This window comes from Halichoeres trimaculatus, unplaced genomic scaffold (assembly GCF_033239565.1).
Source record: "Halichoeres trimaculatus isolate MK-OKI-2021-1 unplaced genomic scaffold, fHalTri1.1 fHalTri1_scaffold_20, whole genome shotgun sequence".
NCBI classification, from domain to species: domain Eukaryota; kingdom Metazoa; phylum Chordata; class Actinopteri; order Labriformes; family Labridae; genus Halichoeres; species Halichoeres trimaculatus.
This window is the reverse complement of record NW_027437198.1, coordinates 20,614,532-20,639,647: the sequence shown is the minus strand read 5'-3', so window position 1 is coordinate 20,639,647 and position 25,116 is coordinate 20,614,532. Positions and strand designations below refer to the sequence as shown.

At 38.2% G+C, this 25,116-nt stretch overlaps 1 long non-coding RNA gene across 1 annotated transcript in view; it reads left to right on the top strand.

Moving 5' to 3' along the window:
- Nucleotides 1-25,116, top strand: part of LOC141809885 (uncharacterized) — a 116,605-nt gene that overhangs the window by 45,545 nt on the left and 45,944 nt on the right. The window contains exon 4 of the long non-coding RNA XR_012600021.1: nt 21,898-21,954. This is a non-coding gene — a long non-coding RNA (uncharacterized LOC141809885). The remainder of the gene's footprint in view (nt 1-21,897; nt 21,955-25,116) is intronic.

The following is a 25,116-nucleotide window of genomic DNA, read 5'->3' as shown; positions in this document are numbered from 1 at the left end:
GCAGTGTGTTAGGTTACGCAAAATCTCTATCAGTTCAAGTCTGACACCGTCCCTCTGGCCTCACGGTGTCAGATGTACCAGCCTCTTAAACTTCCATTTTTTTCATGTCCCCACCACCGAGCTTGCGTCATTGAAACCTCTCATCAGGTAACCTTCCACCAACCCTAATCCCATTGTTGCCTCATGTTCGAGAATAACGATCCCACTCATCCTGTCCATCCAGTGAATATTATGCTGCATCTTGACTGGAAGGTCAATCATCCATCAGAAGTTTTCCATATTTGCTGAAAAAAAGATCCATCCACCCTGAGATTTTTAAATGGGCCTGATAAAACATTCAGATGTAATTTGAAAGAGGAGGGATACATTTTTTCCCTGCCACTGAAAATCGGCTCTTAGACAATTTGGGATATTCAAGGACTGAAGTGTGAAAAGCCTCCAAGTACTTTTCTGAATACCAATAAGCCTTTTAGTAACGTCAGGCATGGAAAGAGATGTGAATGAGGTGAAGGATTAATCTTGTTTATTGTCTGCAAAGTGCTAAAACCAAGTTAATGATTTAGATCTTAATGCTTTTTGTAAAGCTGTGATGCTTCATCTGCCCATGAGGGGGGAGAAAGCTATGTTTGTTAGAGGACGGTTATGGTAAGGTAATCAAACTGTAAAGCTCACAAAGGCCTAATGTGTTTATTCTAAAGAAGTCTCAATTGTGCACATGTCCTGTTTCTGTTTTGAATAAAACATGGACGCTCTACTTTCCCGTGGCCATGTGAAATAACAGCCTCTGAGTGACCTCTCTAGTGGCATGCCTTGACAACTTTCAAACATGTTATTACCAATTAGGTTGCTCCTGCTGAGAGAGAGAGAATGCTACTGTGTTTTTTTTTCTGTGTGTGTGTGTGTGTGTGTGTGTGTGCGTGTGCGTGTGTGTGTGTGTGTGTGTGTGTGTGTGTGTGTGTTTGACTCAGACTTTATTAAGGTGTCAGTAGAAATAGGCTCTGGCTCAAAGGAAGAAAAAGCTTCATCAATCAAGTGTCCAGTACACAGAGTGCCAGTGCTAGCCGTCGTCCTCAAGAGGTTGATTCGTCTGATTGAAAAGACGTAACACCAGGGCTGAGTGTTTTTAGTTTCTAGTTTGATTTTGATATTTTGATATTGATTTGATTTGTAAAACAGTGACGTACAGAAATGCTCTGAAGCTCACATGGAGATCAAATCAAATATTGCAAAAATCGTAAATATTGAAGAATCGCAATTAAATCAAATAGGCACCCTAAAATATTGTTATCAAATCGCGAGGATAGCATATCGTTCCAGCTCTACTTATTAGAAATAAACTGCAAAATGGCGGCACATGACTTATATTTTATTTACCTGGCTGGTTCCCCTCTCCCTTAACTTTTTTATCCTATACCATCCCAATCTTGTGATTAATAGTAATCACAGTAGTCCTAAGACAATGCGGAGTTCCCAAAAAAACATCAAACTCTTGTAGGGTTTCATTACATTGCAAATTTTTGAGCCTTGGATTGTCTGAATTGATATCAAATTAGGAAGAAAATATACTGCACTGCACACTGATGATTTTTTTCTACTTAACCTGATCTAACACAGTTGCATTTGATAATACTCTGAAAATTTTTTATCACCCCATGTTTTCATGATGAATATGATTTAATTTTATTAAAGTTGTGTTGTTGTTTTCTAGTGTTTTACTTTGTTTTACTGTGCCCAACTTCTCAGATCACTGGTTTGTCCACTAATAACACCAGCCCAGTCTCAAACTCCTCCGCACCTCAGCACTGAACCTTCACAGACTTTGATTTCTATTTCCATCTCCACATGCTGAATGATCTTTGGTCACAAATTAGCTTAGCGAGTGAGTGTGAATAGGATCTGTCATGAATGCTGTAATTTAAAAGCACTATGAGTGGTCAGCAGACGGCAGAAAGCCTTTTATACATAGAGTCCATTTACATGCATGCCTCTCCACTGGGCTACAATCAGCTAGGAAGCTCATGGTCAAAGATGATAAAAAAGTGATGGTTTTCAACTGTCATTATGTGCACTGGTGTACTTACAACATGTGCTTCTGCAAAGTAGAGGTATACATCCGTTCTTAATGCTTGTAGAGTTTCAAAATGTGAGGCAAAAATTTTGTTTGATTTTGATTTTATTTATTCATGAATGTCAAACATTTGCAAATTGCAATCAAAACAAAAACAGATTACTTAATTTGTTGCCCAAGAGCAGCGATGTCGCACCCATCCAAAGACCCCCACACAACAAGAGTAGGGATGCACAATAACAATATCAATATCGGTATCAGCCGATGTATAAAAGTGGGTGAATATTTACTCTTTGGCTGGCGGCCATTTTCAGAGCATCTTGAATGATCTTTCAACACCTCAAAAACATTGTTTTCTATGGCTATGTAAACACCAAAACTACCTAAGAAGAGTGGATCCTCTTCTTCTATATGTCTCTTCCTGTTTTTGTTCCAAAAAATAGACAATGTACTTTTTTGTTCGTGTTTATCTCAGGCGCTCAATCCTTTGATCCTCTCCATAGTCGTATTTCCACATGACCCGAACTACCTCAACCAATCATCTGCGTCGAGAATGTTTTTTTTTTATTTTATTTTTTTAATTAATAATAATATCTGTTAATATCGGTTATCGGCCACAACAGCAATATTAATGTCAGATATCAGTATTGGCCAAAGTCTTCACCCACTAAATGAGAGCAAGAATCAATAAAATAAAAAAAATAATTAAATGAGTAAATACATTAATATGTAAAGATACCTACAATGCTTGAGAAGGGACAGGAGGAAGCTAAAGCTTATACGAACATACCCCTACTTACTTCAGCACATTAATGTAGTTTAACAGAATAACTCTTACACAGAGTAAATACAATTTAAAAAAAAAAAAGAAAAAAAAAAAAAGCAAAACAAGTCAATCCTTGCAAATTACCAAGAAGCAGTTGACAACACATTTACAGCTTTACAATTTAACCTTCATATTCATTTCTAGGATTCTGTACTGCTCTATTAAAACCTACTTACAGGTGGACTTGAAGCTAAAATAGGCTGGTTAATTGGTTAAGTTTTACAATAATCAAGCTAGAAGGACTAGAAACTTGTTGTGTTTTATGCCACCAGATCTCCATTAAAAAGGGATAGAGCTATTTTCAACACATTAATTTTCAACCCTCTTTCGCCTCTCTCATGCGTGGACAAGTAGATAAAAAACAGTTGGAGGCTTTCTAAGTAATTATAGCAAATTAAACTGTGTGCAGCACAGAGTGTTTCATCTGTGTGACCCCGCTGAAATATAACCTTATGGTCTCTAACTGCCAGCCAAGTTGCACAGTATGACATTGTGCACACACTGCAGGTCGGCACACTGTTAAATCTGCTCCACAGCATTGCTTTGTACAGTTAACTGACCTCAACTTGATCATCCAGGCGACCTTATCTGAGACAGCAGCAGAGTTGTGAGCAAGTTTACAGTTCACAGGCTGTGGACACAGCCGCTCTGGTTGTAGGCTGCTCTGATGTGATATCAGATGGACTTCCTGTCATCAGAATCACTGAAAGTAAGAAATGTGTTCCCTTTTCAAGACTCAAAACAAGAAGTGTCATGGTGCCTGAGTTAGTTGAAATATGTTGGTTATGATGGTGATGTTTCAGCCACACGTTTTAGTTTCACTGGCTGGTTTGTTTGTTAATCATCAAATAGCTGGTCTTTCCAAAAAGCAGAGTTAGGTGTGTTGACTCATCAAAGTTCCAGAGCTGTACCAAATTGCTCAGCCTCATATATCAGTCAACCGACCAAACAAAAGATATAGTTATTATTGATCCCAAGACAAGTAGAGAAAAGGTCTCATTCCCCAACTAACAGCTTTTTGGCACCATCATTACCAGCGGCTGATGACTAACTGAGACAGAATGTTTCTCTTTTTTGAAAAGTACAAATGGACTGAAGGTCTTGGTTTTAAGATTTTGTGCTGGCAGAGAATGGAATAGGATAGAATAAAAAATACTTTATCGCCGAGGAGAAATTCAGCAGGAGTCACAGCAGCAATCAAGAAAACAAAAGTAAGAAAGTGTATAGAAAGTTCAAAAAGGTCCATGAGAAAATAGATGATTATCGTTTTCCAGTCAGCCAGCCTCCACCTCCACAGGGTCCAGGACTGAGCTTCTTCAGCAGTCTGTTCAGTCTCTGTCTCCTGGATCCTGTCTGCTCACAGCAGGTGAAGCTCTTTCAATGTGGCATTGGTGTTTGCTCTGTCAGCCATGTCTGTGAATAGCATGATGCTACTCTAGCTTCTGATATGCCCTCTGTTGCTGAGTTAGCACGGCTAGCTCGTTCATATTATTGGAGACAGATCTTATGTTACCAGTAACGATGGATGGGAGGACAGGTCCATGTCGTCACTTCTTAGGTCACACCTGAAAACCAGCACATTGTCCTCACCTCCTTCTCCTCTTGTGGGGAAACATCAGGCCTTGCACCAGTTAGCATTGACATGCTACAGGCTGCTAACAGTTGATTTCACATGTAAACAATGCGTATCCATGGTTACATGTAAGATCTCCAGACAAACACAGGAGCAAAAACAGAAGACAAAACCAGTTTGGTGTCCATGACCAACAAATATGCCATACAAAGTAATGACCCATTTCAAATACAAAGATGGTGAAAAAGAGAGAAAAAAACCCCAACAAGAAACGGGCAAGGAAGAGAGAGCTGCCACTACAGGCAGCCACAACCAACAGGGCGGCGCCTAGAAACATACTAATGGCATTGTCTAAAATAAAAACAGATGTAAGTGCAGTTCAAGACACAAATAGTTGTCTGGCTTTAAATTTTCATGACACACTATACAGTATCTCCTGCTGATATGAGTCATGCAGGACTCTGTGTGACTGACCTCATATTGTGGACACCAGTGGTATAATTTAATTGGAAGGAAGAGGCAGAATATACCTGTTGAGATAAAGCAGGCGTATTCATGGAAGGGGTTTCATATTACTTGATGCATGTCCTCAGGCCTGCCGGGCTTCTGGTCACAATGTGTCCATAATGGTAAAATCTGGTTCAGTGGGTGTCTGATTACATATCTGAAAATTATATTACAAAGGAGAACATGCAGAAGATAATATCACCATAATCTAATCATGGTACACAAATAGCAGAAAGGAGGTTTCCTTTGCTGATGTACGTGTACTTTCTAGTAATTTGGTGTTTTTAATTTTGGGATCATGGCCCCCAACAGACACTAAATCAAATTCTCCCCCTTTATCATGAAGCCTGAACTAGACTGCTCTTGACAGCCTCCATTTACCGTATTTGTGAGGTATTAACAGCAAAGAGGGCTTCCGAATGTGCCAGTTTGATAAGTAGGGGACAGCAAAATGAGTTTTCTTTGCTCCTCTTAATGGCCTTGTGGTGCTTTCAATCTCTGAAGCTTTTGGGGGGATTAGCAATAATACTCTCACACTGAGCTGAGATACCAGAGAAGATATTGTAAACAAGAATGTGTCTCACGCTGGAAGATAATGCCTCTTATGTTTCATACAGCCTGAAGACTAATTAATCTTGTGTGATCCTTTCAGCAGGATCATAATATTAATACAACAAACATGGAAAACTGAAAACAACACTATTTGTTACATTACAGCACAAGGGGAAGACTTGTATACAGGCCCAGAACAGGAAGTTGGTTTCTCACACAAAAACAAAAACAAAAAAACTGGTCACATCAGATCAGATCATATCTCAATTAAAAAAGTTTAAATATTCCCAATAATTGAAAGCAGAGCCAGTTGTTGTGAGCTTAGTATACTTACCACATCAAAAATATTATTACAAGAATTGCATGAATTTACTCACCTATCACACCCCTTGTACAAGCAGTTGTTGCAATAAACTACATTGAAATTCTCTCTCTCTCTCTCTCTTTTTTTTTTTTTTTGCAATTTCTAGACGATAAATTTCCAGTAATGTGCCTAACAAAAAGTAAACAGAGACTGAATTGTGTGAGTTGCTATCTTGTAGAAAACAATGTCCAACAATAAAGCTTCAAGGCTCTATTAATTATAATAAAATAAAATAAAATAAAATAAAACAAAATTTAATTTAATTTAATTTAATTTAATTTAATTTAATTTAATTTAATTTAATATTAAAAGTATTTTAGAACCAGAATCAGAGTCAAGTTTTATGGCCAAGTACATTTGCACATACAAGAAATTTGTCTTGGTGTGTCAGGGCTAATAATTAACAAGAAAATAATGAAAATGCAAGACAGAATATATAAAATTAAGATATAAAATAAACAATTATAGAAAAATAGATAGAGAAAAAAATGTAATAAAAGATATAATAAATTAAAATTAAAAGAATATTTACAGAAAAATGAATTAATAATAATTTTTTTCCGCAAAAAATTTCCAGCATTTTTGTAGCATGTTTTAAAAATGCAGTTTTTGACAACATGACTGAGTTCTCTGATAGCAACCAGTTCTCTAATTTTTGCTGCAATGTCATGAAACTGGTTTGCTCCAGAGCTACAGCATGGTTACAGCTAGCATCTTATATTTGAGTCCTGCATTGTTTATTTATTTTTTGTGATTCGATAATATCAGCAGAAAAATGCTGTTCTCTCTTGGTGCTCTCCTGCTGTCACAGATTACCATCTATATTTGGCTGAGCTACTACAGCACCAGAGTGTGTGAAAGCACTGATGCATGATGTCTAATCTCACATCAAAGACGTAACAAAGAACATAAGGAAAGGATATTGCTCGAAACCTCAACAGCAGCCGTCTTTCGACAAACTCGAACGCCAAATAGCCTCCGGGCTGACAAAGACCAGCTTTGTTTGCGAGGGAAACTGCAACAGCTTCCCTTTTATTTTTCTGAAAGGTTAAGGGTTAACGGTTTGTTTCTTGTCAGTCATTATGAGAGCAGATAGGAGGCTTGATGAGAATGGCTTTTATTAGAGGAGCCAGTCAGCTGTGTCCACCGCAATCAGTATATGAGCAGCTGATGTCAGACATACAGAAACATGTCCGTGTTCAGCAGGAACAATGAGCTTCAGTTTGCACACGGGAAAAGATAAGGGGTCCTAATAGTATCACTGATAGCATTGTGCTGTTTCTATTGGTAATTTAATATCTGGCTCCTGATTGTATTTTTCTTCTCTAAAACATTCAGTGAAGTGGCTTTGTCAGATTTAAATCCTAACTCAAAAGACCTAATGTGACGTGACATGACGTGACGTGATGTCACCCTTCTGTTCCTGGTACCTTAAAATGAAACCAATCCATGGACACAAGCAGCTACAGGGCGCCCACCACTCACGTGAGCTGAGCTGTATCTCTAATTGGACAATCAAACAATCCTTATAACTTCTGAACTGCTTTAAGAAAAAGTCCACCTACTGTACAGTGTGTACTGATGGAGATATCAGTGTTCCAGAGCCAAACCGTTTTTTTTTTAACCAGGCTGTAAATATGCTTTTTAATGCTGTAAAAGTCTATTTTTTTGACTGGGTGTGTATGTGACTTCTGGTCTTTCTGCAGCCAGCCTCAAGCGGATTCTTGATGAACAGCAACTTTTAGCACTTCTGCATGGGCTTCATTTTTTCTAAGCCGGATGTTGCCCCCCGATTAATACCTTATGTCAATTTGCTAATGTCACTGGTTAGTGGCCAAGTATCAAGCAGGATTATGCACAGTGAATAGAAGGTTATGCAATCAGAATCCTGGTGTGGTTGACAAGACCTCAAGATGGGCCTTGTTGTCTTGTTATTACAACATCGTATCATCATTGTTGAAGTTTTTACTTCAGTCTTTAGAAAGTTGGAACTACAAGTTCTTAAAATGCTTTCTTTATCAGTTTGTGCTGATAAAGAAACAAGCTCCTAAGACCAAAACATTTTTTGTGGCTGTAAATTTGTTTATTTTTGATTTTAAAAGGTGTGTTTGTGGCTCCCAGTGCTTCTGCAGCCACTTTCAAATTGGCATGTAAAGAACTGCAATTTTTTAAACCCTTCCTCATTGTCCTTATGTTTCAAGAGGTTGTTGTCAGGCTCACAGCATTTGCATGTTATCTCTCCTCCCTCAGCCAGCCTGTTGGCTCTGGTGGCTGAATGAGTCTTGATCTGGCTTATCAAGAAGCCGGTGATAACATAGAAACAGGCCATAAATGTATTTCTCCAAGGTGCTTAATGATTACAGTACAGCTGTGTGCAGATAATCTCAGTCACAGGCCCAACGCATTATTTACTTCTGTACTCTTTAATTAAATACATAAATAGATTATAATGGAGCATACACATGTGGAATTGCATCATAACTTTTTATGTATAAGTGTACTTTAAGCATATGTTTATAGCTTTGTTTCTCTTTTTTGTTTGTTTCGACTGGAATCATGGCAGAGAAACAACCTGGAAACAAGATAAACAAACTGACATCACTATCTTTTTAATTTTTGTCTCATAAAATATGGTGAAAATGTTCAATGTGCCTAGCAAACTATTGCAAACGTGCATTAAAAATTCGGTGATGTAACAAACCTTACCGACCAGCCTATTGCTAATGTGTTGGGAGCCTGATATCAGGCTACAGGTGCAGCCATTTAGCCTGATAAAGAGGATGGTGATTAATGGTTAACTCCTGTGCACCACAGTCAGACGAATGCTACACATTCATAATTTAAAGAAGTGCAACAGGAAAAGTAAGTAGGATGGCAGAAAGGAAATATATGACCTGATATATGCCTTGGCCTGGTGACAAGGGGTAATAAATCAAGAAGTAGGGTAGAACTTCCAACTCTGCTAGAATAATCCTGAACAAACCGTACTAAAACAAGCTTTAGGGAAATCAATAGACACCTTTAGGATTTCAAACTATGCATTTATCAATGTTCATTGCTCATATCACAAACGCCGTTAAAACAGTCACACACACATCTGCTGACGGGGTCATGACAGTGCTACTCGAAGCTGTTGGTTTAGAGATTGATGTAACATCTATTCGAAAATTATCAGCTGCCACATTAAAGCCTTGTATTAAATTCAGCTTACAAGAGGAATTCAGGGTTAAAATTATTGTATATTGTGTAATAAACGTGAATGAGCTCATACACACAAACAGGGTAAATATCTGTGTCCTAAATACAGATTTTTCGCTTTTGCATGCTCTGTTCCTTTCATATGTTGCAGCACAGGCTGACATTGACAGCTGCACTTAAGCACAGCTGGGTCTTTCTTGTTATATCACATTTATTACAGATACCTATCAGTTTTACAGATTTTCAAAGATAACCAGGAGTATCTCACTTGTGATTTTTTTTTTTTTTTTTTTTTTTGGTGAACTAAAAGATTGACCAAAAGCATGTGCAAAGAAATCAGAAGCAGTCTGCAATTTCCTGCTAATATCCCGTGATATCTGCTTGTCTTTGAGGTCTAGGAGATATAACATGAATGGCTTCATTGATTATTCACCTTGTTTATCACAATATAGCTGTGAAACTGCATGAGCTCGTAAAGATTGTTGCCTTGTAAGTGTGCAGTTTTACTGGTGTGGGAACTGTGTTCAGTCAATAAAGAATTAAAGCAGTTTTTAGCAGCATTTCATTCTTAGAGCATGGGCCTCTGGGAGCAAAGAATTCTGGGAACAAAGAATTTTGGGTTTTGGGAACATAACTATTGAAACAAAAGGCTAGGGAACTCATATATTCTTATGTTTATAGTGATTTAAAATACATTCTTCATTAAGCTAGTGCTCCTGACTTGGATTTATCTTATTGTTTATTGAATTCCAGTGGATTAACTCTTTGATAATGTGCTTGCTCCTTTAAACATAGTTTTAGAGGAAAAGTAACACATAACCTGCAATGGTTTTTCAGAATGCGCATTGACCTATGTATTAGGATAAGATATCAAACCTGGAGGTCCAGGTTTGCCAAAATATCTGGAACTACACCAAGAGACATTTTATATATTTTTTATTTGTTTATCTATCTATTTATTTATCTGTCTTTTAATTTATTTATTTATTTTTCTAGTGTTTGTGTCATGGGTTTTGGAGGTTGTGTTGGTTAGTTTATATGAAGAACATACATATTTAGTAATAAGGGATATCTATCAGGCTGAGTGAGATCATGGATTATTTAGGATGACTACTGGTTAATGTGTCTCAAAAACCCCATAAAAAATGCAACTTGCAGCATTATATAAATATGATTTATTTATTTATTTTTGTAAGCAAGAATAACAATGACCCTGCTATGTCTGAAAGTAAGTACTTGGAACAGACTTGAATTTTATATTTATATTTTTTGAGCAAAAATATCTGGATGATGGCAATAAAATAAAATAAAATAAAATAAAAAAATAAGATTAAATTAAAAAAAAAAAAAAAAAAGAGAAACCAAAGAAAAAATAAATGAACAAATACTGGCTAATATATTCCATTTGTGATATCCCTGGTGACTTGCCAGCAATTCTATCCATTGTGTGCAACAGCAGACATGTTCTGTCTTGACAGTGGCTAAAATTCAGAAAGTGTTGTGCCTCATCCAGGTTTCATGACCAGTCTTACCGACCCATCTGTCACTCTCTCTTAGTGACCAATAAGTTCTCTGCAACAGTTCTCACGCTGCGTGTCTCAACAATCACCCTGACAGCTTGACAGCAAGTGAGCCATCTCATCAGAAAGCAGGGTAGAAATCAATATTTCCAAAGAGTGAATCACATTTCTCCATTTGAAGGTGCTTAGCTTGATAATGGAAGAGATTCTGCCGGCTGCTTTATTTTGTTCAGCTGATCACAAATGCACATGTTCCTTGAGAGAAGCAATCTCAAGGAACTAATTTACATTCTTTGTGTGTCTGTCTGTGACATAAAGGGGTAATTGCAGGTGTGATTTTAGACCTCACACTAAAAGAGTTCGATAAAGGGCTCGTATTAAGAGCTTCGACTCTGTCTTCATCTGAATCTTGGGTTCTTGTAGTAATCTATTTATTTCACTTAAACTTGGATTTGGATTGGGTTTTGAAAGTTTCACTGTCTGAAGTAAACTGATATTTTTTGTAGTTTAAGCTTTGCACAATTTAAATGAAACTCTGCAGAGACCAGAGAAAGTGTTGCACATATTCTATTTGTTCTGACCAGATGACTAACAAGCTGTTGGTGATTTTTTGACCAATGTATTCAATTGAAAACAAAATTTTATACCCAGTGATGTCATCTGTGGAAAACTTCTTTTCAGATGCGATATGCAAAAGGCAGTTTTTGATATTGTGACATATGTATACTGCACTCGCACTGAAATGCCAAAAGCCTTAGGCACATTGAAATTAACCATTCATGGTTGATAATCCAGTTTACTTTTCTTTGTTGGTTTCTTTAATTTTCCTTAAAATTGAAACAGACAGCAGAGAAAGATCAGGCAGTGTCATGAAAAAGACCCTCCTGTGTGTCTTAACCAACTGGGCCACCAGGATGCACCATTGCATTCCTCCACCTTCTCTGTTAGTCTCAACACAGTATCTCAATGCAGGAGTGTGCAAGTCTTTGACCAAGTTATTGAATCCTTACAATCCATGTGCTGGCCTGTAGGGTCATCACCATGGCAACTCTGTGACACTTGTGACATTGAGGAGCTTAAACTTCTATGAGAACATCAGACCAGTAGGCGATAAACAGAAATTTCTCACCTCCTTCTCTCCCTGTCAAGCCAGCTGCCTCCTGTGTTGGACACAGTGTGTGTCTATGCTCTGCTTCCCAAGTAAGTCATGGAGCAACAGGGCACCGCAAGCTGCCAGACAGAATGAGGCGAGGTGGTCAGTGTGTTTAACAGTGTGCAGCCTATCTGTCTTTGAATGATTTTGAAAACCATTCCTGCACACAGTGTACTTAAAATTACCCAAACTGTGAAAGAGTGTTCGAATTTATTATCTCTCTGTGAAAAGTAGGAATAAAAAAGTGACAACTATTTACTTCTACTTCAAGCAAATATCTAAATATCACAAACTGTTCTGTGGAGTTGGGGGAAAAAATGTTAAATGCAAATGCTCTGAGTGCTGTGTTTGGTATAACACATGCCATTATGCACAGCCTATTTCCATTCTCCTCAAACCTCAAAACAACACACGTTACAACTGTCAACTGGTGTACCGCAAGGCTCTGTGCTGGGCTCAATAATGCTCAGCATTAACACTGATGATCCACCCCTTGTTTTTCCACGGTGCGTTATTGTAATGTAGGCTGATGACAGTTATGTTCACTCATAGGCAAAGCAAATCAGAGTTGACCCTTAATTAATGAAGGAAATGTTGAAGGTTATGTATTGGCCCAGGAATAACTGCGAGCAATTAAATGTGTCAGAAAACAGTTAGCATGTTTTTCACTTAAGGTCACAATGTGAATGTTGAACAAAACAGTGTTATCTCAGGTTATCTCAGGGCAAAGGCAGGTTGTACCAGAATATAAACATCTATGACTTCACATTGACTCACCCATCTGCTTCAAAAAACAAAATTGAGTTCAGCTTGACCAATTTCAGGTTCATCAGAAACTTCCTCAACTGCTGCAGCAAAGGTCTGTTCGATCAATGGTTTTCTCTCAAATCACCTCCTGTATGATAAGTTGGTCTAGCTCAAACTCTAAGGTTCTTAAATCACTGAAATTTTGTTGAAAGTAAGCTCCCAAAAACTCAGAGAGAAGCCACTCAGTTTCCATCACGCTGTCATGTCCTAAACTAATACAGTCTGCTTCACTGGGGAAACCTCATTAAGAACCAACATGTCTGTGTAGTTTATAGGGTCCTATATGGTTTATCTCCTCCTTCATTGTCAAGATTTATCTATCATAAAACAATAGCAAAGAGAACTACAAAAGCTGGAGAGGGACTGCACAGTTCCCCATAAGAAAAGAAAACCACATTTGGTCAGTGTCTTCTCTATACTGCTTAATTATAGTTAAGAAACAGATTATTGAGAACCATTGTCATCTTTTAGCACCAGGTTTTATTTATCTCTTATCTTTATTTCTAAGATTTACTCTAGAATATATTGTCTTCATTTTATTTTGAAAAATAATATCTAGTAAAGGGACTGCTGACAAAAGCTAACCTTCTGACATCTGTCTAAATGTCAATTGGTGTACATTGTCACTTTTTCAAACAAACAAACAAACAAATAATAATATCTATTGTTCCCTAACACCTGGCCTAACAGGTGGGAGAGTCCAACTTGCATGAGACCATTTCAAAGTCTCTTAATATCACTTTGACATTGCTATTGTCACTCAGATCAGATGATAGATGTGTCAGGTGGTGGCTGTTTGTTGAACTTTGTCACAGCACACTTGTGGCTATCTTGCTACAGAGGGTGCAAACCTCAAAACAAACAGATGATTATTACTCAAGAGGGTATTCCATGAAGCTGGGTTAGTTCAAAGCCTGGCTTATTTCTGTTAGCCTCGCTAGCTTTAGTGAGAGTTGGGTTCCAAAAACAAGGCTTAGGGCTAGTGTGGCTTGGTAACCATGACAAACTAGCCAGCGCGACAAGCCTGGTCCCGGGCAGCTTACGGTCAGGCTTATCTTAGCTGCGTCTAAGAGAAGGTCCGAAGGGCTTCTAAAAGACGCCTTGTGAACTGCATGTGTCACATTGAATTAATCTAGAACTGTAATGAATGATGTTATTGTTCGGAAACATAAATTAAGACCTTTTGGTAACTTTTCTGACACCTCCGTCCGTATTCATACTGAAAATCAAGATCAAGTGAGCCTTTGCCTTTCAGCTCCACGGGGGTTTCCGTCCTCCCTCAGGACCGAGTGTTATCCTTTGACAGGTGTAACGCCCTAGTCATACAAGACTAGAATAACTGTGAATCGAGACATGTCAGATACAAGACTGTCCGTGTCTGATGCAGGAAAGTCAGTGGAAGTCAGTGTAATCGGTGTGGGTTCAATCCCACCAGTGGTAACTATTTGAAAATATCTGATTCTTCTGTCACCCTCAAAGTACAGTTAACATATAACAAAATAAAGGCACAAAATTGTCCTATGATATAAAAGGTGACAGCAGCCACAAAAAAACAGCCATTTTCAAAGCTGATATAAATATGTTTACAGCATGATATGAAAAATGTCTCACATTTCCAACGACACGCACTATATGGGGGGCTAAAGCTGTTAGTGTGGAGGCTCAAAGCCTGCCCTAATCCAAATTTGGCTCTGTTTGCTCCAAAACTCTGTTTCAGACACAGACGAGTTATGTCATTGAGACTACATCCATGTATGATACAGTCTATGGTCCATCCATACACCAACTCATAAGTACACCCAATTTTTTAATGTGCCGAGTTATGGCACCTTTAATTTACTTAATGTCTTTGTAATATCTGCTTATTAGAGCCGGGGCTCCCACATGTATAACACACAGCACCTCCCTCTCATAAAGGTTTCTCTGGAGTGCTGTCAATGTCTCTATTGTCATCATGTAAAGACAGAATTGCCTCTGTGCTAATACTCACTAAGAAAAACCTTTCTATCATATACAAACTCTGATATTCAGAGTTTCTCCTCTGTTTAGATGGAATTATTTTTGATTTTATTACAAATATAATTCATCACAATGACTTTCAACACTTTTTCCTCTTTAATTTTAAAGCACTTGTTTTTTTCGTCCTTGACTTTGTCATTAGCTTCCTTAACAAGTGATTTTTCCACAGTGGAGGATCAAAAAAGTCTATTTCATCTCAAGGGAGGGGATTCAGATAGTTTTAATTACTGTTTTCAGTCAATATCAAAAGACACCAACGGCACAATAAGTGAGCCGTTTGTGAGTTAACTGATCCGAGTACAAACAGCTCAACAGACAGGAAGAAAAGACACAAAGAAAAATGCTTTTCCAGCCAGCTTTGTCTCAGTGTTCAATAAGAAAGGTGTTATGTTTGCTGTTTCATCCTGAAAAAAAAAGAAAAAACAAGAAGAGCACATCAATCGAAAGGCTCTTATGATAATTGGTGTCCTGCCTGCTTGTTCCAGCTTTTCTCAACTTCCTCTTATTATCGATCTGAGTTTGCGAAGACTGGGACTCGCTTCGGAGAATGACTTCCACCTGGGGAGAAGCTGTATGGATACCCAGGAGTTGCTTTATGGATGTGTAGCTGTGCTTCGAAACCACCAGTTTCCCATCAGGCTTTTGCTGCCAGTGTGGGAGCAATTAGCCTTTTGTTTTTCCAAGTGCCAAGTGATCATTCAATATGGATGTCCAAGCAGGAAAAAGGGAATTTGTGCTGACTTTATGGATTATAAATCTGAAAGACAGATTGCATAAATGATTGACTGTGTAAATGCACGTCCAATACTCATGTCTTATTCCCTCTTGACATCTTTTAAAACAATGCCATAACACCAGTGGAAAGCATCAATCAAACCAATCGCTGCTGTTCAAATCCACTGCTGACTCCTCAAATCAACAAAAAGCATGCCCCGTTTCGGCTGTGTTAGCAGAATTCTCCCTAATACTGGTCAATCTACTACCATTAAATCCTCTTCTGTAGACTTTTACGTTTCCCTGGATGATGAATTGTAATCATTTTTGTGATTGCCTAACTCCTTTAGTGCCACCATGAGGTGAAATAGTTCAGCAAGTAATAGATGGATTGCCAAAGACGTCCATGGGTCGCTTCAGGGAGAAGTGTAATAAGTGCAGTCATTCCCTCTCCAGCACCACTATGAGGTTGATATGTATGCTTTGGGTGAATAATTTCAGTTACTGATGGATAGGCATTTACTTATAAAGAGCAGGTTTTGAAACATCATCAGCAAAAATGAAAGTTATGATCAGACTCAAACAGCCATAAAGTCTGCTGTGCTTCTTGACCTTTTTGAACACGTTAAACAAAAAAGACAATTCCTTTTTCTTACCTCAGTGGATCTTGTGTTTTAGCCCCAAAGCTTAAAAATGCTATGAGGAGGATCTATTTTAATTGCACTCCCTTGCCACCTTGTGGCCCGGAGTCTTCGCACACCGTTGTAAATTACTTTCAGTGAGGCGTGTGTTTGTTTTGGAATTAAATGTAGATTGGATTGAAACAAAAATGTCTTTGTTCGAGACAACTTTTTACTGGATACAAGGTAAAGGACTTGTCAGTATAGTCACAGTGCTACAGTTTGAAACATGACATCAAGCCGGCTATATATTAGCTGTTTAGTAGCTGTTTATATTTAGTGCAGCTGGCAGCCCAGTGCTCCAAGACATGTCTGTAATGTGTAACGTAAGTAAATCCTGGTTTTGTCCTGCCAGTCAACTACCAATCAGAGCTAACGTAACCTCACTCTTCATTTTATTGATAGACTCTCAAGTTTGAACAGACCACTGCAGAATAACTGCTGACTGTGGGTTGGAATGAACATAGCCCCTGTGTTATAGAGAGATACAGCCCCAGCTTAAGGCTAGTTAGCCATTAAATGGGGCTGTATCTCTCTGAAATCCTGCAGATCCATCTTGCCAGGCTCCATTGACCAACAATTTACTCGGCTAAATTCTAACTGGCCCAATCAGGAAAGAGCCGAGTGACAAGCAAACATGATGTCAGCAGACTTTTGTACTTGTCAGCGTTCCTTTGATTCTTAAGCTAACTCGACAAAAATGGCAGCAGTCGTCTTACTCCATTATCGCAGCTGTTTCTTGTGTTCCTGTTGTTGTTAGTCTTTTGTTTCTCAGCAGCGGCGCACATAAGTTATGCCATACCGTGGCTTGATGTCAATTGGTCTGTGGTGACTGTGTCAATCAGAACAGTCGTCCAATCACCAGCTGCTTATTTTTTTGAAGGTCCCGCCTCAGGAAACAAATCCGAAGAGCTGCTACCCAGATGGATGAGGGTAATATTTCCGTGGCGGTTATTTGAAACTGTTGCCTGTGTCCACCATCACTACAAAATTAATCACAGAAGTCGTTTTTAGCAGAGAAAAACACAGATCTCCGTGTTTCATCTCTTCTCACCACTAAACTTTGTCAGCCAGCATCACAGAGACCTAGACATGCCGGTAATCAATCTGGTCGACCCGAACTAGCTAAGAAGCTAAGAAGTAGCAATTGAAAATAACCTGTCACCAGTAATAATGGCGCTGATAATCTCATTTTACTGTATAAATTACGGTCAGGTATATATCTAGAGGGGAGACTTTTAAAAGATTGTTTTCAAACTTCTCACAGCCCCTTAAATGAATCCCAGTTGGGGTTTTTACCCCCTGAAGTGGTGTCAAAATGATTAACAGGCTGGTGACATGATGTTGGCAAATGGCGAGCCACAGCATACAGAAGAAAACCTTACGAACCTGATGAATTCGTCATGTTTGACAGTCATAAGCATTGAATGTGACTCGAGGCACAGGTTCTCAAATGACAAATGGAAATCTTCCCCCACATATTAAAACCCAATTTTTTTTTGTAAAACATTGCAAGAATTTTTCAGATTTCAGTAGGTGGCTACACAGGTACGACATGACTTACTGACTTCCTGCCCTGAAATGTCATCATTGCACCTCTGAACTTATTCCTTGCAGCTCAGTGACAGATTCAGAATCTTTGTTTTTTTCATGAGAATAATTTCTCCTTCAAGATGGTATCTCTGTGTAATTATAAAGCAGTAGCAGAACATTGTGACCCTCTAGCTCATGACTGTTATTTTCTCCTATCTGTAGAAATTCTGCACTTGGAGCATGATTGGAAATTGTTTTCAGCTGGTGCTCTAATGCAGGGATTTAAGCCTGTCTAATTCGAACCAGAAGTCATCTTTTCACAATCTGAAACTTTTCTGATGGAAAAGCTCTGATGAAAAAGTCACCATTTCTAATTATCATTCATAATTGGGCATGTGGGTGGGAGGAGGAGGAGGAGGAGGTGAAGTGGTGTAAAGTGCCTGTTGACACAATTTCTTGCAAATATTCTCCTCCAAAACAAAAGTCTAATTTCTGCTTTTTTATTAAGCTCATTAAGGCATGAACACGAGTTTTTATCTTTTTCTGTGTTATAATTGTGTAATTAACAGCAACTGATTAATTGTCAAACCCTTTCAGCTCACACATAAATGTGCATGTGTAACTGTGCCAGGGCGATATGAGCAGAAAATTAATGGTACTCAAGAAAATTATTATATTTTAAAATCAACATATCTTTGTTTCCCCTTGTTGTCAGGGTACATTATGATAATATTTAACAGTGAAGCTGAATTTCTGATTTGGTTGATAGAGGCATGATTAAAAGTGGAGTAAATTGGTGCAGTGTTTTGGAAAAGTGTTGCATTGATGCTGAGCGGGATATATCTAGTCTAGAATACCAGTGTGCTATTATCAATGTGATAATCAGTGCATATTTTGTTTTAGATAATTGATACACTCTTCCAATTTTTTTATATTATGTATTTGCTTACAGTATTAAAAAAATAAAATCGATCAGTGATTTTTATTCTTTTTGGAATTTTAGAGTAATAGTAGCGCAGTGATCCATGTGGCATTTCCAATGTCATTCATTTCTAAAGCATTTTCAATTCAGTGTTCTGCTGTAGTATTGTTAGTGTAGTGTCTAACAACATATTGTATCTGTGCTTTACTCTAAGTTTAGTGCATTACTATAGTTTTTGGTGTATTGTATAAGAACAGTTCCTCTAGTGTTCTGCTTCTGCACAGTAATTTTTAGCAAACTGCATTGGTGCATTCTTATTGCATGCTATAGCTAGTGCATCATATTTTTTGCAGAAAGTACCATCATATAATGTTGATCCATTGTGCAGTGCATACTACTGTGCAGTTTCTTGAAGAAAAGCTTTTATTTAACCCTATCAGAGGAAGATTTCTGTGAAGTATCTCAGAAAAGGTGGGGAATTGGAAATGGTTTCCATGAGAAATAATATATGTTGACTGTGAAAGGTCGTGTGCTCTCATTAATGCAGAGAATGAATAGAATAGAATAGAATAGAATAGAAGAGACTACCTCTCAAATTTGCCAGCCTTTTGGTCCATGCGGATGGACAAACAATGTGAAACCACTGAGCAGTGCCTGTGGTTTTATTTTTTTTCTGTTAAAGTTACTGAACTTGATTGCAAAACATCTTGCACTCACAAAAATATGTGTACTCTAACTTATTGTATACCGCCTCCACTCAATATGTTTTTCGGCATGTGCTGCTGACCTCTTGGCCAGGTCACACTTGTAAAAGAGATATAATTAAAGAGGAGAGGGATAAATAAAAGGTCTTGTGAACCCTTTGGGCCCATGACCTCATTATTTCAGCAAGTCTTACAAAGATCTTGTACTTTTTTTGTATGGAACAGACCATTATGAGCTGTTTACAGATACGTTCAGGAATTTTTATATCCATGGTTAAAGTATCAGACAGCATAATGTCCTTTCTGAATGTAATGACCTTGAATGCAGCTTGTTTTTCCCTTTTACTCTTGGTAGCATGAAACAGAGAAACACTTATAGTATTTTGCTATGAAATGTCATTAATGGACAGAATCTGTCAGAAAGACCCATGACACTTTCTCCAATAAATACATCTCAATCAGTGTGTTCCACACACACATTATTTTGGGGCTCATGCTTTACATATCTCCGCTGGGAATCTCTCCATCACGATATGAACAAAGTAATTCCTTTCAGATTTACTCCTCTGGGATTTTACTGTCTTGTTCATTCAGGTGATTTGAATACAAAGTGAGTTTTGTCATTATAACATGTGAAAGAGAAAACCATACCAGCTGGGCTTTTATCATTGTTGGCTCGTTTTGACAGAATTGTAATTACCTGGCTGGCTATAAACTCAAATGCCAGGAAAGGATAAAGGGTGTGTAAAGGCAACCCATGAAAAGGAAACACTGCTCATTACCTTCTGTTGAATACTGGAGATCTGACCTGTTGCTCTTTATTCTTCATGTGGATGATAAACGAGACGAAGAGTCTACAGCTGTGTCCGCAGCTATGAGAAGCAGCACAGAGGCACAATGGTGCTTTGAGCCAGATGCTAACGTGTTAAACTGAAATGCTGATACTTATCAGGCTCAGTGTTTACTGTCTCCACCATCTAATTTAAGTGGGCCATTTAATCAGCACTAAAAACTATGGACAGGAATAATGGAATGACAGTACTTTTGCAGGTGTTAAGTCCTGTTATATTAAACCCAATAAAAAAATGTAACCTCATGATAACACTACATAAAAAAATAGATGGGGAAAAGAGACACTAAGCTCTATGAGGAGGGCGTCAGGTATGGCTGGAGAAAAATGACTTTTAAATACAGTTTTATTCATAAAATCAGATTAGCTACCTTTTGAAAGTCATTTTGTTGGACATTTTAAAACTGTGAGAAGTTTCTGAGTGATCTTGTCCACACTTTAAAATGACATTACAAGCGCAGACGTACATTAGTTTGCAATGCTACTTCCCAGGACCAGACTGCTTTACAGCATGTCTAGGTTCCTACAACTAGCCCCTACAACACCACTGTGACCGACAAATTTTAGCTGTGAGAAGAGATATCTTTGTTTTTCTCTGCTAAAAACAATCTCTGTGATGAATTTTGTAGTGATGGTGGACACTGGAGCCTAACTGTCAGACAGAAAAAGGACAGAAGAGCAGATGAAAGCTAAATGGGAAAGTGATAGAGCACGAGCTAAAGGCTAACACAGGGGCTAAGCTGTTTGTGATAATGTCCAACCCACAGTCAGCAGTTATTCTGCAGTGGTCTGTTCAAACTTTAGAGTCTATCAATAAAATGAAGAGTGAGGTTGCGTTAGCTCTGCTTGAGGTGAGATTATTTTACATTTTATGAACATGTCTAAGGGCACCGGGCTGCCAGCAGCGCTAAATATAGCCGGCTACTAAACTACGGAACAAACGTACGTTTGCTTGTTTTAATGTTTTTTTTTTTTTCCAAAGTTGCCAGCGAATCAAATTAATGCAATGAAATGAAGGACACAGAAGTCATATACCCAGCCTTTATCAGCTGATTGGCTGACGTTTAAATCATTGTTTCTAACACCAGTCAACCAATCACAGCTCTTTCTAACGATGAGGCAGTACATTTAAACATCTTCACTCTCGATACCTGCCACACACACTCTCTGCTACTGCTGGTTAAACGTTGCCTCGTCCACCCCAGCCTCCTCTTATTAAGTCTATATTTATAAATTTACCCATGTCCAGGGATTTTGCAATGCACTCCTATGAAAAGCAGAGCCTTTAAAACCAACTATATCTGTAATTCCGTTTGGCAATAAATGGTTAAAATCTATGAAGGCAGTGTTCCTGACTGAAATGTACTTAATGATCTTGACTTTTAAATTTGCTGTTTCGATAATTGCTACACTGCCTCACCAGTGGGATCTGAGACCATGAACCAGAAAGTAGAAAAAGCTCAAATGACTCATTTTATGAAGTACAATGCTCATTACTTTGTAAAGAAAACACTTTAACACATAAAGACACATGTGAGAGTGCAAAATATCCAGTTATTAGCTTAAGATGCCTTAAAGGTAAAGTCTGCTAAAGCCTCTTAAAAAAAATGTCAACTTTTACAGGAATAGTCCTGCTCAATCATCACCTTTAGGCCTCTATACATGTGTGTCTGTCTGTGTCTGCCTCAACCCTCTCCTCTGACTGTATCTTGATGTTTTGGTTGTGCGGGGATGTTTTGGGCGGAGAGTAAGCGTAGTGAGTGAGTAGAAGAAGCTACCCCGAGTGGCTACGATAGTTAACATAGAACAGAGGAAGAACAACACAACTGAAGTGAAACAAACACCAAACAGGCAAAGCTTTTTCTGAAAAAAGGATGATGCTTGACTCGACTTTCACTCACTTTCAGGCACTTGGGGAGCAGCTCGGGACAAAGAGGGACACAAGTTGGCCTCCTGCAAACCAGGTATGTGTCGAATTCCCGGGATTAGCTTGTGCTAATATGCCCAGTCAGTTTTACATAGAAATGCAATGCTACAGGTGGTTGCTGGGCTAGTGAGTGTTTTCACATAGTCATGGTCTGAGGCTGTGGGTGTGCGCTGCTGCTGGCACTGAGCCAAGGAGGAGGAGCCCAGTTTGAAATAGTGTTTACTAACAAGTGACGAAAATTCCTGTTGGCCCTTAACTTTAAAAACAACAAATACCAACTATCGGCACTTGCTTATTGGTGACTCACTCTTAAATTTGCACCACTGAGTGACAGAAGCTGTCCCAGACAGTTGCCTTGAAAATACAAAAATGCAAACTCTGCGTAGGATAACTCTATGTTTCTATTTAGAATCCCTTCAGGTGTAAAGTTGGAGGCTGCTTTTCTCTTTCTTCTGTCCTGTCTTCATTCACTGCCATTCTTCTGTATTTCATTTCACTCTGTGACTCACCAGTCTGAAAAACGAAGTGAGTACAAAGGAAAACAAACTGTGAAGTCATTTGGAAGAATTGAGCTGCGAGAGAATTTACACAGCTCACTTGGTGTTCCAAGCTATATTGTTAAAATCAATGAAGCAAATAGGAGACAGGAATTGGTGGGGGGAATGCAGATGGTGGTTTTGGCTCCAGGATAGTCACTTGGATCAATCTTTAGAGGGCTACAAAACTGTACTGCAGGAAGCGTGCACAAATTACATCTTGTAGAAATATGCGCATGCTGACATCGTTTCCTTCCCCTCAAATTTGTAAAAATGGAAACTGGTGCTTATGAAATGCAGTTTTTTCTCACTGAATAACTCAGAGATAGTTCTGGATTCTGGGTATATCACTGAGAAGCTCTTACTTTTTTTAGAGGGTACAATTTGGAAATGATGGAATATATTATTTATATTTTAAAACATGAAGTTAGTGTTATAAACACCTTCACAACTTTTCTACCAGAATGCCACTTACAAATAAATACTCATGACACAACAAACACAACCAAGACACATTGGAAAAAGTATCTCAAGATAAGAACAGCAATATCCCCTTGTGATGTCCAGAAATAGAAGTATTGATTGTGGGAACAAAGATTTACAATAACTCTTTCATTCTTTTTTGAAGTGATCTTTTCCTCTGAAAGTAGGCTTTGAAAAGCCTCCAGATCTATCACAGAGATTTGCTCAATCCGGGTACTCAGAGCTCACATTATGTCCTGAAGGCTTTCCAAGATTATCAAGAAATTGGTCCCCATCTGTTATAATAAGCTCTTCTGGGTTTCTGTGATCCTGTGAAGCCTCTGTCAGAGTGGATTCATCTCTCACACACCTACCTGCTGCTGTATACAGAGGATCTCGGCCATAGATGCTGTCATGAAACCGAAAGGGGACTTTAGGTTAAGTGATGTAGACACAGACATCCTCTCCACGGGAGATCTTAAGTCACATTCTGTCTTTGAGTAGCAACTGGAAAAATATGCAGTGAGAAAATTACAGTGTTATTTAATGATTTTGGGCTTGGCAGACACATCTGAGGCAAAGAGGCACAGATGGATCCTGGTGGTGGTTATTATGCTGCAATACCAGGCATCTTTGCAGTCAGCGGAGAGAAAGGTGAGGCATAGAGAGAACAAAGAGTAGCTCGCCATGCCTTTGAAGCCGATTCAGATGGCCTTTTGCATATATCATCTGATTTGGATTAATGATCCATTAACTAAGTGTCTGTAGTTCCAGTATCCCCTGAGAGGAGCTGAAATCATTGTCTGGATTAGACATGGCCGGAAGCTATCATAAGACACTGTAAAACTAAGTGATTGGGTTTAAGAAAGAATACATAAGAGGATGGACAACATGACAGCCCTATGTAGGCAGTGAAGCTTCCCCTACTATTAGCTAGAAGTCATAAAGCCACTCTCTTTCATATAAACAGAAATATGATATTCATGGATGAAACGATCATACTACAAAATAAAAACAGGTCAAACTATCTTTCCTCACAAACATTTCAGTGAATCCTTCTTGTCTGAAGTTTATGTCTTCCGTCATTTTTTGCAGTTATTTGATGTCATGGAAATAAGGTGTGATTCCAGAGATCTGGTGACAAATCTGGCTTGAAAAATACTAAATTCACCGAAAATATGTGTGAAAAATCACAAGCATCACTACCAGAAGAGTCACTAAACTTTTCAAAACTGCCAGTCTACATTGTAGACTGTGTCCATCCATCCATCCATCCATCAATCCATCCATACATACATCTATACATACATACTTTAGGACCTGGACAATGTGCTATTCTCATGATTCAATTCAATAACCATTTCTGGGGTACTGATTTGATTTAAATTGTGATTCTCCGATATTTACGATTTTTGCAATTTTTAGTTTGCTTTTTCCACACCAGACCATGTGAAAAAGTTAAATGACGATGATAATGTCCACAAACTATTCCAGGAGCCATATTTTTCCATAAAATGCACATCTTGTGAGTCAGAGAGAAACATTTCTCCCTCTGCTGGAGAAAAATGTTAACTTTTTTTCCCAATCCAGTTTATTAACAAAGACTGAAAAGAAGAATTTGAATTTGTATATAAAAATAAATAAATAAATAAAAAACAACCTTTTGTTTTTTTTATTGACAAAGAATTCCGATTTTGATCTTTTCGAACAAAAAATATATAGATTTTCAATTTTTTCTCCCACCTCTAACATTCATACATACACTCCATAGACTGTATAAAACATAGACATAGTCTCCTCAATGTCACCGGTCTGTTTCTGAAACAGAAAATGAAACATATCGGCTATAGCAGCCATATTGGAAGTGGCAAGGGCTTAGTGTACAGCTATAGGGTGCCTGTTGGTCACGTGACCTGAGCTGTGCCTCAGATTGGGCAAGTTTGCGATCTTAATATCCTCTGAACTGCTAAGTTAGGAAAAAAAAACCTTGTTTAGTGTATGATAGTAGAATTAACGATTCAGGCAAGAGATGTTTTTAACCAGGCTGTAAATAGGTTAATTTCTGCTTTGAAAACTTTTTTCTTTTTTTTTACTGCAGAATTTTTTTTTTTACAGCAGAAATGATCATTTTTACAGTCTTTTATGAAAATTAGAAGGAAATTAAATTGATTAAAGAGTACAGCTTATTCAGTCAGCTGCAT